This window comes from Gossypium arboreum, chromosome 2, assembly GCF_025698485.1.
Source record: "Gossypium arboreum isolate Shixiya-1 chromosome 2, ASM2569848v2, whole genome shotgun sequence".
NCBI classification, from domain to species: Eukaryota; Viridiplantae; Streptophyta; class Magnoliopsida; order Malvales; family Malvaceae; genus Gossypium; species Gossypium arboreum.
Window position 1 is genome coordinate 109,785,765 of NC_069071.1, and position 8,272 is coordinate 109,794,036.

The 8,272-nt window shown below is 35.0% G+C and overlaps 1 long non-coding RNA gene across 1 annotated transcript; it reads left to right on the forward strand.

Annotated features, from left to right (window-relative positions):
- The first annotated feature begins 6,435 nt into the window (after positions 1-6,435).
- Positions 6,436-7,344, forward strand: LOC128284050 (uncharacterized). The gene is made up of 2 exons (XR_008274356.1): positions 6,436-6,519; positions 7,138-7,344. It is a non-coding gene; the product is annotated as an uncharacterized LOC128284050 (long non-coding RNA).
- Positions 7,345-8,272: the final 928 nt, after the last annotated feature.

Genomic DNA, 8,272 nt, shown 5'->3' on the forward strand with positions numbered 1-8,272 from the left:
TATCTATGATTGAATGATGATTATCACATGAAAATTATGAAAAATGTGAAAGTAACCTAAAAATAGATTCAAGTAACATAAATGATGTAACTTTGAAAAATCACTAAAATTGTAGAAACATAGTTTGAAGATGAATAATATATTAAATTAAAGCTTATTATGTATATTTTCTTATGGAATAAGCAAAACAGGCAAAGGTATTATATTTTATGAGATATCTGAGTTTTAGTGAAACAAGGTCAGAGCAATTTCTGGATCCCCTATTTCAACTTTGGAAATTAACCATAAATTGTAAAAAAAACTAATTAGAAGGTGTAATTTATATGGTTAGAATCCTTGTTGAATCTAGTTTTGATAGAAACAAACGGCCTAGTCATATGAATTTTGTACAGGAAGAAACATGGTTCGTAGTAAGAAGAGGTCAATGCAGTCGAGTTTTGAAACAGGGGAAACTTTAACTAATAAACTGTACTAATTGGCCAAGTCAAAAATTCTAGAAAAAAATTAGTAGATAGATATATAAGTCTAGTTTCAGGAAAAATTTACGGATCTTAATTTTGAGTTTTGAAACTCGACAAATGGATTTTTAAGCAACCATGACGCAGAAAAACAGTTTATTCCAAAAATTAAAATAAGTGGTTTAGAGTTGTTTAAAAGGTAAGATAAGTTTAGTAACACCTCAAGCTTGACTCCGGTGACGGTTTTGAGCGTGGGGTTGTTACATTTATTGGTATCAGAGCAGGTTTAGTCGGTTCTCGGAACAGTTAGTGTGAGAAAAAGTCTAGCTATACATGCCATACTTGTATTTTGATAGTGTGACGACTTCTGACGATTTTTAAATATTTTATTTTATAGTAATGGATCCCGAACGAGCTGGTGATGATGATGTAGAAAGTAATGCGCCTACTCCCACAGAAGGGGCAGCGCCATCTGAGAATAGGCCAGTAATAGTTGATCAGGGAGGAGTGACTCGAGAAGCTCTCTTCCGAGCTTTGAATGATTTGTTTGCCGAGTTCGTTCGTACGAATCCGGCAGTTAGACCTCCACCCCCTCATGATTCTCAGGCTACCCATGTAGCTCAAGCTTCCCGATCACAAGTACAAGGGTAAGAGAAAAGCCACCATTGATAGAATCAGAAACAAGGGCGTAAGAGTTCCGAGCAACAAAAGATGATGATGCAGAAAGAGTAGAATTTTAGTTAGAAAATACTATCAGAGTCTTTGACGAATTATCTTGTACACCCGAGGAATGTATAAAATGTGTAGTATCACTTCTTAGAGACTCAGCCTACTACTGGTGGTAGACACTTGTATCAGTTGTACCAAAGGAGAGGGTCACTTGGGATTTCTTTTAGGAGGAATTTCGTAAAAAGTACATCAGTCAGAGGTTTATTGACCAGAAAAGAAAGGAATTCCTGGAATTGAAACAAGGTACTATGACAGTGACCGATTATGAGCGCGAATTTGTCAAGCTTAGTAAATATGCTCAAGAATGTGTGTCCACAGAGGCTATCATGTATAAAAGGTTTGAGGATGGGTTAAATGATGATATCCGACTGTCATTGGGTGTCCTAGAAATAAAAGAGTTCGTTATTTTAGTTGAGAGAGCCTGTAAGGCAGAGGAGCTGTTAAAAAGAAAAGGCAAAGTTGAGACAGAGACACAAGATACAAAGAAGAGACAGATGAGCAGATCATTTTAGGCTACATCCAAGAGGCCCAAAGAGTTTTCTACCAGATCTAGCTTTTCGGCAGGGCAATCTAGTCAGAATAGAGGTAGCAGATTTAAGGATCCGAAGGCTCAGACCACCTCGACTACGAGTGTAGGTAATGTCGATGTGTAGATCGTGGTGTCCACGGTGTGGTAGACTTCATTGTGGTCCTTGTCGGGCAGGCGAAAATGTTTGCTATAAATGTGGTTCTCCAGATCATTTTGTACGAGAATGTCCAGAAGTGGCTAGCCGAGAAGTAACACAAAGTGCTAGATCCTAAATGCTCCTACTAGAGGCGATCACCGAGGCAACCGGAGTAGGAGCAAGTAATGAGGTACCTCTAGAGATTCGGCAGTGAGACCAGATGTTAGAGCCCCTGCAAGGACTTATGCTATTCATGCATGCGAAGAGGCATCCTCCCCCAATGTGATTACATGTACATTTTCTCTACATGATATTAATGTCATTGCTCTGATTGATCCGGGTTCGACTCATTCTTATGTTTGTATGAAATTGATGCCTAGTATAAGTATGCCTATAGAATCTACAGAATTTGTGATTAAAGTATCGAATCCATTAGGCATGTATTAGTAGATAAAGTATGTAGAAATTGTCCTTTAATGATTAGAGGCTACCGTTTTCTGGTTGATCTCATGCTATTGCCATTTGATGAGTATGATGTGATTCTTGGTATGGATTGGTTGACTACACATGATGTGATAGTGAATTGTGGAAAGAAATTCATTGAGTTGAAGTGTGAAAATGGTGAAATTCTTCGGGTTAATTCAGAAGAGTCGGATAGTTTATTTCCCATAATTTCTGTTATGTCTGCTCAGAAATGTTTGAGAAAAGGGTATGAAGCTTATCTTGCTTTTGTGTTGAACACTAAAGATCCAAAATTGAAAATTGAATCAGGACTGTGGTATGTGAGTTTCCCGATGTGTTTACGGAAGAACTACCAGGTTTGCCTCCTGTTAGAGAAGTTGAGTTTGGTATTGAGTTGATTCCGGTACCACGCCCATTTCTATTCCTCCTTATAGAATGGCTCGTTGGAATTGAAAGAATTGAAAGCTCGATTCTGAGAATTAATGATAAAGGCTTGGTAAGACCCAGAGTTCACCATGGGGTGCACCAGTGCTATTTGTGAAAAAGAAAGACAGATCGATGAGATTGTGCATAGATTATCGGCAACTTAACAAGGTAACAGTAAAGAACAAGTATCCATTACCTAGAATTGATGATTTGTTTGATCAATTGAAGGGAGCTACTATGTTTTCCAAGATAGATTTGAGATCTAGATACTATCAGTTGCGAGTTAAAGAGTCAGATGTCCTAAAGACTGCTTTCCGAACTAGGTATGGTCATTATGAATTCCTTGTGATGCCATTTGGCTTGACTAATGCTCCTGCCATTTTCATGGACTTAATGAACCGAATTTTTATATCGTACTTAGATAAGTTTTTAGTTGTGTTCATTGATGATATTTTGATTTATTCTCATGATGAGACTGAGCATGCAGAGCATTTGAGAACAGTTTTACAAATTCTGAGAGATAATCAGTTGTATGCCAAGTTCAGAAAAAGTGAGTTCTGGTTACGAGAAGTTGGTTTTCTTGGACATATCGTCTCAGGTGAAGGTATTAAGGTTGATACGAGCAAGATTTCAGCCATTGTTGATTGGAAGGCTCCTAGAAATGTATCAGAAGTTAGAAGTTTTCTTGGTCTTGCCGGATATTATAGACGATTTGTGAAGGGATTTTCCATGATAGCTACTTCGTTGACGAGACTGCTACGGAAGGATGTTAAGTTTGAATGGACTGAGAAGTGCCAACAAAGTTTTGACAAGTTAAAGGCATTGTTAACGGAAGCTCCTATCTTAGTACAAATTGGAACCGAGTAAAGTATTTGTGATTTACAATGATGCATCCTTGAATGGGCTCGGTTGTGTACTCATGCAGGAAGGAAAGGTAATTGCTTATGCCTCTAGACAATTGAAGCCACATGAGAAAAATTATCCGACACATGATTTAGAGCTAGTCGCTATTGTATTTGCATTGAAGATTTGGAGACATTATTTGTATGGTGAAAGGTGCGGATATTTACCGATCATAAAAGCTTGAAATACTTGATGACTCAAAAAAATTTGAATTTGAGGCAAAGAAGATGGTTGGAATTGCTTAAAGATTATGAGTTAGTGATTGATTATCACCCAGGTAAGGCAAATGTAGTTGCTGACGCTTTAAGTAGGAAACTTTTATTTACATTACGAGCTTTGAATACCAATTTAGCCATGTCAGATGATGGTTCTATTTTAGCTTAATTGAGAGCTAAATCGGTATTTCTTGAAGAGATTTGTGAAGCTCAGAAAGATGATAATGAGTTACAAGCTAAAAGAGTTCAATGTGAGTCAGGCATAGAATCAGATTTCTGGATTGGTTCTGATGGTTGTTTGATGTTTAGAGACAGAATATGTGTACCAAAGAATGATGAGCTTATTCGGAAGATTTTACAGGAAGCACATAGCAGTCTTTTATATATTCATCCAGGCAGTACAAAAATGTATAATGATTTGAAGAAATTATATTGGTGGGTAGGAATGAAAAGAGATATTTCAGAGTTTGTTTCTAGATGCTTTATTTGTCAACAGGTAAAGGCCGAACATCAGGTACCCTCAGGATTATTGCAGCCTGTGCTAGTTCCAGAATGGAAATAGGATCGAGTTACTATGGATTTTGTGACAGGATTACCGTTTACACCGAGAAAGAAAGATGCAGTATGGGTTGTGATTGATAAGTTAACGAAGTCGGCTCATTTTATCCCAGTTCGTATGGATTATTCACTTGACAAGTTGGCCGAGTTGTATATTTCAGAGATAGTCAGGCTACATAGGGTACCATTATCGATCATTTCAGACAGAGATCCAAGATTTACTTCAAGGTTTTGGAAGAAATTACAAGAGGCTTTGGGCACAAAGTTGAGTTTTAGTACAGCTTTCCATCCTCAAACCGACGATCAGTCAGAGAGAGTTATTCAGGTACTTGAAGATATGCTTAGATGTTGTGTATTAGAATTTCAAGGTAGTTGGGAAAAATACTTACCATTGGTAGAGTTTGCCTATAATAATAGTTACCAGTCAAGTTTGAAGATGACACCTTATGAAGCTTTGTATGGACGTAAATGCCGTACACCTTTATATTGAATGAGCTTAAAGAAAGCCGATTTACTGGGTTGATTTAGTTAAAGAAATGAAGAAAAGTGAAAGTTATCGAAATTGTTTAAAAGCGACTTGACGGTGAAGTCGTATGCAGATTTAAAAAAAAAAGAGATCGAATATCAAGTTGGTGACAAAGTTTTTTTGAAAGTATCCCCATGGAAGAAAGTTCTCAGATTTGGCAAGAAAGGCAAACTAAGTCCACATTTTATTGGACCGTTTGAAGTAATTGAGAGAGTTGGACCATTAGCATATCGATTAGCTTTGCCGATTGAGTTAAAGAAGATTCATAATGTATTTCATGTGTCTATGCTACGTCGTTATCGTTCAGATCTGTCACATGTGATTTCTTAGACAGAGGTTGAGATTCAGCCAGACATGACTTACGGTGAAGAACCGGTAAAGATTCTAGCTCGAGAGGTAAAGCAATTAAGGAATAAAAGTATTGCACTTGTGAAAGTACTATGGAATAGACACGGGGTAGATGAAGCTACATAGGAACCCGAAGAGGCTATGCGAAAATAGTACCCAAATCTTTTCACAAGTAAGATTTTAGGGACGAAAATCCCTAAAAGGGAGGAGAAATGTAACATCCCGAAATAGGGTCTAAACAGAATAGTGGTTGCGAAACCACAAATCCGAGGTAGAAAATTTTATTTTATTATTATTTTGAGGTTCATGGTATGATTGCATGATTGTGTGAAAATTTCGTGATGAAATTCTATGCATAAAGTGCTTAAGTTGAGGTTAGGGACTAAATCGAATAATTTGCAAAACTTGCATTCTAGAAATTTTAGTATGAAATTACTTTGGAATATTAATTAGGAGGGTTTAAATAACAATTTGACTAATTTTAAGTTCATGGACAAAAATTAGGACATGGAAGGAATTTTTGAAAGTTTAGTAAGGAGGGGTAATTTGGTCATTTGGATATTAAATGAATTAAAAAGGGAAAAATAACACAAAAATGGTCATCTTCTCAATTAGTTTCTTCCGATTTTTTCTCTCCTCCATAGCTGGGGTTTCTTCAACTTTCAAGCTTCATAGTAAGTGATTCCAAGCCCCGTTTTTAATGATCTTTACGTTTTTGGAGTCCCAGAACTTGATTAAGCTTATTCTAGCAATAATTCAACCTAGGGTTCATATTTGGAAAAATACCCATGGCTGAAATTTGTGTATTTTGGTGTTTTATGATAGAATATGAGGTTTTAAATTATGTTAAACAACTTATGCTACTCGGTTTTAAGTGAAAACGAGTAAAATGGCTTAAATTGGAAAAAACTACCAATACTCATAAGTATATGTTAGAGTGTGATTTTGATATTGCCATAGAAGGGAAAAATGATCAGCATGTCATAAAACATAAGAAAATAGGATGAAGTTTAATTTACGAGCCTTGGGACAAAAGTGCAAATATGTGAAAGTTTAGGGGTAAAAATATAATTTTGCAAAAGTTGGGTTAAGGACTGTTTTAATAAATGTGAGTATTAAATAAGTTAAATTTGCTATTATAGATCAAGAAGAACGAAATTCGGGAGTAGATCGGGGAAAAGAAAAAGTAAAGGACTAAATTGTAAAGCTTAGTCACATTTTGTATCAAGGTAAGTTACAGTAAATAAATGCAATATTCTTTTATTTTACATTATTATTGTCAATTTCAGCATTTATATATTATGTTATGAAAATATTTAAAGTTGAATTTAAGGTGAAGTGACAGAGGAAAAGTGTTAGAAAGCCGGGTTGAACCCTAGGAATGTTAGGATATTAGGGTTGACAAGATGTAATGAAATGAGCCATGTAAGTCCATATTAGAAATATGGCTTTGGAGACAGGATTGAGCCATGTAAGTCCATATTATATATGGCATTGGAGATGAATAATTCATGTAAGTCCATGTCAAAGATATGGCATTGGCGAGATATTGATAGACAGAACGACACTAGTATCCTTAGTATTCCGAGTGGTTCAACGGATCAGGATACGAGTTAAATTACAGTGAATTAACAGCAAAGGAAAAGTAGATTATACTATGAAAAAGGAAAGGTTAGGTAAGAAAGAAGGTAAGGGAATAAAGAAGAAGATAGAAATTGAGAAGTAAAGAAATTTATGATGTTAGATGATATTATGCATAATTATCCATTATGTTGAATGTTGTGATTTATTTGCTTGTAAGCTTACTAAGCCTAGTGCTTAATCTCTTTATTTTCTTCTTCTTATAGTACTTATCTAGTCACTCGGGGATCGAAGGAAACGTCGGAGGCCGATCACACTATCAAAGAAATAACTCGGTATAACTAGACGTTTTGTTTTGGGTATGGCATGTATAGAAACTTAGCTACTTTTGGTATAATATGAACAATGAATGATGTGTAAATACTTGCTAGTGATTAGCTAATAAAATAGCCGATGATATACATGTTTATTAATATCTATGATTGAATGATGATTATCACATGAAAATTATGAAAATGTGAAAGTAACCTAAAAAGCAGATTCAAGTAATGAAATGACATAACTTTGAAAAATCACTAAAATTGTAGAAACATAGTTTGAAGATGAATAATATATTAAATTAAATCTTATTATGTATATTTTCTTATGGAATAAGCAAAACAGGTAAAGGTATTATATTTTATGAGATATCTAAGTTTTAGTGAAACAGGGTCAGAGCGATTTCTAGATCCCCTATTTCAAATTTGGAAATTCACCATAAATTTTAAAAAACTAATTAGAAGGTGTAATTTATATGGTTAGAATCCTTGTTTAATCTAGTTTTTATAGAAACAAACGGCTTAGTCATATGAATTTTTTACAGGAAGAAACATGGTTCGTAGTAAGAAGAGGTCAGTGCAATCGAGTTTTGAAATAGGGGAAACTTTAACTAATAAACTGTACTAATTGGCCAAGTTAAAAATTCTAGAAAAAAATTAGTAGATAGATATATGAGTCTAGTTTCAGGAAAAATTTACGGATCTAAATTTTGAGTTTTGAAACTAGAGAAATGGATTTTTAAGCAACCATGATGCAGAAAAACAGTTTATTCCAAAAATTAAAATAAATGGTTTAGAGTTGTTTAAAAGGTAAGATAAGTTTAGTAACACCTCAAGCTTGACTCCGGTGATAGTTTTAGGCGTGGGGGTGTTATAGGGAACATCTTCTTTGGTGCCATGTTGAATGAATGCTACATTCTATAGAAATTTCCATCGGGTTGATTAAAAAAATGGTTTGAATAGCATATTCAAAGGGAAGTAAAGAAATTATGTAGAAAAGTAGTTCATTTGGTAAACTACTTATGAAATCTTCCATATTGGCAACTCTCTATAGCACTCGTATTTATTAATAAGAAAGATTTTC